Source organism: Thermothelomyces heterothallicus (assembly GCF_042370625.1).
Source record: "Thermothelomyces heterothallicus CBS 202.75 unplaced genomic scaffold P884_scaffold_18, whole genome shotgun sequence".
Taxonomy (NCBI): Eukaryota; Fungi; Ascomycota; class Sordariomycetes; order Sordariales; family Chaetomiaceae; genus Thermothelomyces; species Thermothelomyces heterothallicus.
Genome location: NW_027192579.1, coordinates 635,699 through 645,118, shown reverse-complemented (window position 1 = coordinate 645,118; position 9,420 = coordinate 635,699).

Genomic DNA, 9,420 nt, shown 5'->3' with positions numbered 1-9,420 from the left:
TACCTCTAGGGCTATAGGCTTTAGCTCCTAGCCCCTTGCCCTGGTCCTTCTCTTCTAGAACCTCTAGCTAAGCCTATTATAGGCCTATTAGATAAGAGCCCTTATAGGGACCTGGGAGGCCCCTAGGCCTACTCTAGCCTATAGGAGTAGCTAGTCGAGTTTAGCTTCGAAGTTAGCTAGCCTCTTATTAAGATAGAGGTCAAGGGGTAGTACCTAGGCTTCTATCTTAAGGTACTAGATAGGGGTAGCCTTATAGGCCCTGGTAACTACTTAGAGGGCCTTATATTAGGCCTTCGATAGTTCCCTAGTAGGGCCTTCTAGCTTGCCCCCTGGCTTGGTAGGCTTATAGAAGTTTAAGGCCTTATAAGCTAAGATACTATAGATATACTTAGTATAGACCTTATAGGCCTATAGTAGGCTAGGGCCTTAGGTCTTTGTAATAAGCCTAGTTAGGGTAAACTCCTAGGTTTCTAGCTTCTTAGCTACCTTTATATAATAGGGGCCCTATTATAGCCTCTAGTCTAACTAGACCCCTAGGAATCTGGCTAACTTCGAAGGGGCTATAGTAGTAGTATCCCCTCTAGGCTATAGGAGCTCTAGTAGTCGTAACTACTGTTTCTAGCCCCCATTAAAGTAGATAAGTTTGTACTTTTCTAGGGCAAAGGCTATACCCTAGGTCCTTGTTTATTATAGGTAGGCCTTCTAAGCCTTCTATAGCTAATCGTTATAAGCCTCCTTAGCCCTCCTAAAGGCTAGAAGGTTAGTATTATCGGCAAAGCCTATTAAACTAACCGTAGGGCTAGCCTAGTAAATAGCCTAATAGAGGGAGGCTATATAGAAGATAAATAATATAGGGGAGAGGGGTAACCCCTAGGGGACCCTAGCCCTTACTACTATATCCTCCGTTTCCTAGCTATCGAAGTAAAGGATAGCTACCCTATCCTATAGCTACTCCCTAACCTAGACTACTAACCACTTTAGGAAGCTCTAGCTCTATAAAGTAGTTAGTAGCTAGGTATAGTTAATAATATCGAAAGCCCCTAAGATATTGAGCTATAGGAGGGAGGCAACCGCCTTATATCTCTAAGCCTCCTAAACCTAGGCTATAATAAGCTAAATAGCTAGTTCGGTAGACCTATATTCCCGGTTACCTATTTGCTTAGCTAGGAGAAGCCTATAGGCCTTTACGACGGCCGTTACCTTCTAGGTAACTATAGCCTCTAGTACCTTGCCTACTATTAGTAGGAGCGCTATAGGCCTATAGCTACCTAGGGTAAAGTAGGCCTATAGGGGTTTGCTAGGCTTACAGAGGACTACTATCTTAGCCCTTTTAAACCGGGCTAGGAAATAGCTAAGCTATAAGCTCTCTAAGGCTAGTATAGCTAGTATCCGGTAGAGCGGCTACCTATAGGCCTTTAGTAGGCCTATAGGGAGGAGGTCCTCCCCTAGGGCCTTCTATAGGGCTACTCTAGCTAGTATTACCCTAATATCGCCTACTATAACCTCCTAGCTTATTTCGAACTTCGGCTCCTAATGATCATTTAGATCCGGGTTATTAATATCTAATAGGTCTGCTTCCGGGTTTAGAAAGAACTTATTAGCTAGGGCCCTAACCTTCTATTAGTAGGTTATAAGCCCTCCTTCGAAGGCTAGGAGCTTTAAAGGGTCGACTAGTAGGTAGCTTTATAGCCTTACCTACTACTCTAGTCTCTATAATAGGTCCGGCCGGTTAGTTACCTCTTATAACGTAGCTCTCTAGCTCTTGGTCTTTGTAGCTATAATAGTCTTAGCCTAGCCTTATAGGGCCTATCGAAGTACCTCCTATATATAGGGGTTTAGGGTATCCCTATAGGCCCTCTCTACCTCCTTAGCCCTCTTCTAGGCCTCCTAAACCTCCTTTGTCTACTATCGAGCTCGTTTACCACCTATACTAGCCTTCTTTACTAGAGCCGAGACTATAGCTATCTCCTTAAGGGCCTCTATAAGCCTGTTAAAGGCCTATAGAAGCTCCTCCGGGCCCTAGAAGATAGGCCTAGCTAGGGCTAAGGCTGATACCTACCTGCCGAGCTAGAGTAGGAGGTAGGCTACCTTAGCCCGCGTGACCTCCTCGTCTAGGCTCTTCTAATCCTACCTTTTACTAGCTAGTATAGGCTTATTAGTCCCCTAGAAGGAGACATTTAGGGCCTATAGGTAGTAGTCGGATCTCCTACGTTCTATGATATCCCTATAGGTTATTTCTAGCCTAGCCAAGGCCTAGAATAGGTCTATTATAGAAGGCTAGCTACATTGGTCCCTTTAGGGGGCCCTAGTAACCTAGCTATATAGCGTTTATAGGTCGAGGTCCTACTAGTCTATAAGGCTAAGGAGGTCCCTAGCCCTTAGGCTAAGCCTATTAAATAGGTCCTAGACTAGGTAGTAGAGATTAAAGTTACCTATAAGAACTAGGGGGTAGGTTAGCTATAATAGGGCTAGTAAGTCCTATAAGAGGGCCTATTTGCCCTTATTATTATAGACTAACTAGAGCTCGAACCCCCTCTCTCCTAGGGTTGGAAAGGTTACCCTATACTAGTTCTCCTCTACTAAATAGTCCTACTAGCCGACTGGGAACCGTTTAGCCACTAGAATAGCCGCCTTACCCTTCGGCTTATAGACTAGGTAGTATTTCGAGGCCTAGGGGCAATATATTGACCTTATAGACCAGTTAATCTATAGTTCCTAGATAGCTAATAGGTTATATTTAGCCTCCTCTAATAGGACCTCGAGGGCCTGTTTATTACCTTAGGTATTCTACTAAAGGACCTTAATTTATATTCGAGGTAGCTAGAGTAGAGGACGAAGGCATAGTAGTAGTAGGCTCTATAGCTATTGTCCCTTTAGCCGGTTATAAGAGGGAGGGGGCTCCGGGCTATAGAAAGGAGATACGGGTCTGTTAGGCATTAAATAAGGCACTCCTAGCCGCCTGTTAGGCTAGGGTAGGCCTTTTATAGGGGTGTTTAGCCCTAGTTTAGTAATAGTCGTCGTCCTTTAACTAGCTACTAAACTTAAAGGCTACCTTTTAGTATAGTTACTCTAGTGGCTAGAAGGTTTAAGGTCTATACTAGTAGGCCTCCCTAGCCTTCTCCTAGGCCTTGACTTTCTTTGGGCAGCCCTTATACCAGGCTATATAGGGGCCCCTATAGGCTATATACCTATAAGGGAGTTAGTTAGAATAGGTAGGGTATTAGGCCTCCCTAGTCTTCCCTCCCTTACTATAGGCCTTTATACTATAATGGCTATAATAGGCCGGCTATTAGTAGTACCGTTAGGTATAGCTAAAGCTCTAATACCTATAATACTACCTTAGCTCTAAGGCATCCTAGTAGGGTTTGTAGTCTAGTACCTAGGCATCCTAGACCACGCCCTCGTTATAGGCCTTCTAGGCCTCTTTAAGGTCCTATAAGCCTAGGAGTACCGTGGCCTACTTCCTTTACAGGCTCTTTAGTAGCCAGAACTTGACCATTTCGATTAAGTGTAGGCCTATAGCCTCCTTGAAGTCTTATTTGCTAACCCCCTATAGCTCCTCCTTCCGGACTCCTTTAGCTAGGACTATATAGGCCCTGCCAACCTCTCTAGCTTCCTCTTTAAAGGCTATAGCTACCTATCACTTATTAGTCAAATACTAATCCTTAGTAGCCTTATCTTTAAAGACTACTACTATATCCCTACTTAGAAGCTTCCTAGCTATAACGGCTCCCTAACGGCTAGAGGCTCTATTAACTACTTAGATTATCTCGGCCGGGGTTCGGGCTTTAAGGTCCTCCTATAGGCTCGCGTTCTATATCGTAACCTCCTATAAGGCCTATAACGGCACTGCCTTAGCCAATAATAGGCCTCCTTAGGGGCTTGTTACCCCCTGTTATAGCCCTATAGCTACCTATACCTAGGTAGGGCGAAGGGTAGCCTTAAGGGCTTCTTTAAGCCCCTTTTTAACTTCCTTGGCTATAAGTTCCTATAGGTTTAGAGCTAGGCTTATAATAGTAGTTATAAGGCCCTATAAGAGCCTATTAGCAAGGTCTAGTGCCTTACCCTATTCAGGGCTTAGTATAAGGTTAACTAGTTACGTAATAAGACCCCTTAGCTCCTTGATATCTAGGGTAGGGTAGGCCTATAATAGGCCTCCCTTTGATTAGCCTAAAGCTATAGGCCTCCTTACTTAGTAGCTTAGTAGTAGGCTTTAAATCGATATTACGTTTAGGGGCGCTAGGTAGTCTATACGGTGAAAATTTTGATAGTCGTACGAGGTACGGTCGGATTACGGTCGGGTCTAATTCCTATACCTGCGATGCCTATTGTACACCCGCAACGGCTTGCGCGCGGTTGAAAGTGGTGCTGTTAGATAGCGTTTTTCGAGAGCTTTCTAGTGATGGTAGTTTCGTACGTTTTGGTAGGGTATTCGCAAAGATGTAGGAGAGGCTTTGTCAATGCTAATATTATAGATAGATGCTCCTAAGGGGGCTATATAAGTGTTCTAGCCCTAGCCTAGGCGTCTCTGACTAGGGTATAGTTACTATAGACTGTATTAGTAGCCCTCTTATATAAGGGACTCTCCTATATAGGTATATCCAAGTGTAGGCGTTTCTAGCTAGTGGCTATAGGTAGTAGGTATATTACTAGCCTAGTAATTGAACTCGGAGGGGTACTATGTCTAGTGGTAGCTAGTAGAGGTAGGTAAGCTATAGGCTCCTAGCTCTTAGAAGCCTTCTATAGTATAGTAATTACTATAATATACTTGGTAAGCTAGGTGATTGTTTCCTCTAGCTATTATATCTTCTTATCTACTCCCTTCCTCTAGTTAAGGGTAGCCGCTTAGTTATTATTTATAACTATAGAAGCCTCCTTTAATTACCTAAGTTTTTCCTTAATTTAGTTAAGGTCCTTTATAATGCTATTAATAGCCTTATCTTACCTCTAGACTATAGCCTAAGCTATATTAAGAAGGTCGGCCTTAGTAGCTAGGTACCGGTATTTAGTAAAGTCCTTATTAGCCTTGTTATCCTTAGTAATACTATAGGCTATAATAACGTATATAGGTATAGAGTATAGGCCCTAGTAACTAGTTAGGCTATAGTAAAGGTAGCTAAGTTTAAATAGGTAGCTATTAATTAAGGTATTATAATCTCCTTTTAATATATGGATATAGGCTATTAGTAGTTCTTTAGGCTCTAGTATACTAATACGTATAATACTAGTAGTATAATAGGCCTTATATATATTCTCTAGCTTTTTCTTAAGGCTATATATAGCTATATTAGCCTTATATAAGTTATTACTAGCCTTCTAGTAGAAATAGCAGATCTAGTAATAGGTATAGATAAGTATTTCTTTGTTACTATAGCATTCCTAGTAGGTATAGGTAAGGTAGTTCTTAATAGGCCTAATTATTATAGCTATAGATAGATATAATAGGCTAGATTTGATAACCTTGGTACTAGTAAAGGGGTTGAACTCTATACCTATAAGGGTATCATCTACCTTCTTAAGACTATTAAAGGTAACGTATATATTATTAAGCCTACCCTAGGACTCGGCCTCCTCCTCTTTATCCTTAGGATCTCTCTTAGTCCTATAGGTAAATCTACCGGTAGGTGCCCTGTATTATGTATACCTAATAGGCGTAATAGGCTAAGGTATAGGCTTAGGCAGTTAAAGTATCAAGTCTAACTATAATAAGGCCTAGGCTATTAGGCTAGTAGTAGTATTAGCTATAGTCTTATTAATAACTAATATACTCTCTTTGTTACGCTACTTGGTATCCTATAGCGTGGCTATAGGTAAGCTAATATATATATATATATATATAGTCACGTCCCAGGTAGCGTTAGTAGGGCTAGATTCTTAATAGTCCTACTCTAGTTAGGCTATATCCGATTCGTAAGATAGGAAGTTAATAGGCTTAAGCATTAGAATTACCTAGTATATAGTTAATAGCATTAGAGGCCTCTTCTTATTTACTATATCCCATACCTTAGTAATAGTAACCTTGATTAGCAATAGTAGGGTTAACATAGTATCCTTATCTACTAGAATATCAAGGGAGGCATTAGCTAGTTATTTATATTAGCATGCCTTAATTATATTAATAGGGACCTACCTAGTTTTACTAATATATTAGGTATATATAACTATATAAGCGCTCCCTATTATATATACTATATTACTATTAATAGTATAAGGCTAGAATCCTCCCTATAAGTTTAAGGTCTTATAGTATTTAGCAAAAAATAGCGCTAGTATAATATAATTATTATTACTATTAGTATAATATCTAGTGCCTTATAATATCTATAGATAAGTATATAATGTTTTATTTAACTACCTTAGGGGAAGAAAGAGGAAAAGGTAAATACAGGGCCTAAAAAGGGGTCCTACTCCTTATATAAGGGTATATACATATTCTAGTTAGGGCCTAGTTAGGTGCCAGGTTAGGGCCTAACCAGGTCCTAAGCACATACCCCACGAACGCCCTACGAACGCGTATAGGTCCGGTCCAAAACCGGGTATAGCCTGTTATCGATTAGCCCGGGTAGAGTATAGGCCCTTGATATACCCCCCTTCTTTTTCTGGTTAGATGTTTAGGTAGGTCTGCCTAGCGTTACTATAGTAATAGGACCTATACGTATTAGCGGTCTATATATATAGCTTGTCTTTGTTTAGGTCCTATATAGGGCCTGGTCTTTATTTTGGCGCTATATAGGTCCTAGCCTTTGTTCGAGTTCAAAGTGGGGCCTAGTCTTTGTTTAGGCCTAGTATATACCCTCCTAGCCCTACTCTATAAATATATATAAATTCCTACTTCTACTCCCTCTAACTCTAACTTTCTCTCTTTTTATAACCTATTAATTCCCTCCTTACCTCTGCTTACCTATATAATATCCTACTACCTATACCTATATTATATTCTTAAGATTTTTTTTTTTTCATTTAGAATATCTATTATAGTTAGCTTGCTTAGTAGTAATAGTAGTAGTTACTATCCTAGTAGTAATAAAAATAAGGATTATAGTATAAGTTTTCCTTTTATTTCCCTAACTATAGTTATAATATATATGTCCTAGGTCCCTATTAACTACCTAAATTTTAGTATAAGAATTAGAATATTTCCTTCAATAGGTTTACTATTAAGGGTAACTCCTCTAATAAGGAGTTTAAACTCTTGCCTAAGAAGATATAGTATTATCTTAATTATATTTACTATATTCTAAATGGTAATAACGTTATATATCTTCCTAGCTATAGTATATCCTATATAATATACCATTTTACCTATAATCCTTACGTTTAGGACCTATAGTTATAGGCAAATAACCTATATTTATATATAGGCATTTATAAGATTATATACTATTATAATAAGGGTATAGCCCTAGAGACCCCCCCCTAACTAAAGACTATAACCTATAATATATATAAGGTAATCCTTATACCTATATTCTCCGCCTTAGTATATTCTTTTACTATAATTATAGAGGTTATATAGGCTAACTACTCCCCTACCTAGCTTGCCTTTTCCCTTACCTAGGCTACTACCTCCTATCGCTATAGTGACAATTATACTATAATTACCCTCCCTTATACTCCTACCTACTATAGTAATAACGTCCTAGCTACCTCTAACCCCGCCCCTACCCTATAAGCTACTAGGTAGCTTATATAATATACTATCATATAAAATGACACTATACTACACTAGATATAGTATACAAACGAAAATATATTAACTCTAGTCGATACTAACGCCGCCTTTATTACCTATATCTTAGATATACCTTCGCCTGTATCCTAGGCCTACCAAGCTACCATTATATGCCCTATATCTGTCCTTATCGACTTTAACCATACCCGTACGTACTATTCTAGTTCCCTAGCCGAGCGTATATCGTGCCTAGTCTATAACCACGAGGAGCCTGCCCTCTTTACTCCTAAGGACCCTATAGAGGAGGAGGAGGAGGATAAGTATTTAGAAGAGGATAAGGAGTAAGTATATAGTATATTGTTATTATATGTTTGTCTTGTAATTAGCTTGGTCGGTATATCTATAATATAGCTATTACTTATCTACCCTAGGTTTGCCTATATATATAGAAATTTTAGATTATTTATATATATATTCTTCTATGTTTTCTCTTTGTAACTAGTCTATTATTTAAGTATATATCCCCCTATTCCTATTTAAAGGCGTTAAGCGCTTTAGTATTCTCTAGGTTTTCTAGTAGTTCCTAAGTTAGGGTATTATACCCCTTCTATTTTATTAATATATTATAGCGGTTTCCCCTCCCCCTTATATTCCTAGCTATAAGAATTACTTCTACCTTATATTCTTCTTATAGTAATCTATCCTATAAGAGTTCTAATACTAGGCTAGGGTAGGTATCTAATATATATTATAAAGGGAGTAGGTTAGATATAGTATACTTAATAAGATTAATATAAAAGGTAGGGTATAGGCCCCTAGGGACATCTAAAGTAATAATTAGCAATATTAGTACTATTACTACTCTATATTTAACGTTAACCTAATTAAGTTTCTAACTTAGGTAGTTAGTTTTAATATTATATAGGGATAATTATACTTTATCCCCTACCTTAAACCTTTTAGCTAGACGTCGAGATCGATTAGCGTTTTCCTACTAGTGTTACTATATATATATAATAGTAGCTTAGGTCTACCCTATACCCTCTTTTAGGTAGTATAAGAAGTTAATAGCTTTCCCCTATAGGGTCGAAGTAGGAGCGTCTAGGAGATTAGCAAACTAGATAGGACTTATATTATAGCTATAGAGGAGGTAACTTACGCTTGTTCTAGTTACTAATAAGTTATAATTATTAATTATAAGCTAGTATACTAGAAGATATTTAGGCTAGTCGTACTAAGCAAAGGAAACGACAGTCTATAAGATAGTATATACCTCCTAGTTTATACATTCCATACCTCTATCTATCTAGGGGTAATATACTATCGATAGTAACTATTTAATCCTAATAATCTTATAAAGAGAAGTCTAGAACTAGCTAAGCCAATCTGAGCTATAGTTAGTAATAATCTATATTAGAAACCTATAAAACTACTATTATATATCCCAGAACTAGGGAGTATACGCCTCGGCCCCTATTAAAGATATAGCCTCGAGCTAGACGTATTTCGACAGTCGATCGGTAATCACTATAAGGTAGTAAGGTAAGTTCTCATCTTACGCTAGGAGGTTAATTATAAAGTCAATAGAAATCTGCTTCTAGAAGCGGTTAGCAATAGGTAGGGGTTAGAGGAGTCCTTATTATAGTTATTATAATACCTTAGCCCTCTAATATATATAATAGTTCCTTATAAACTACTTCGTATTAGAGGATATAAGGTCCTAATAATAGTCCCGTTAAAGTATCTTA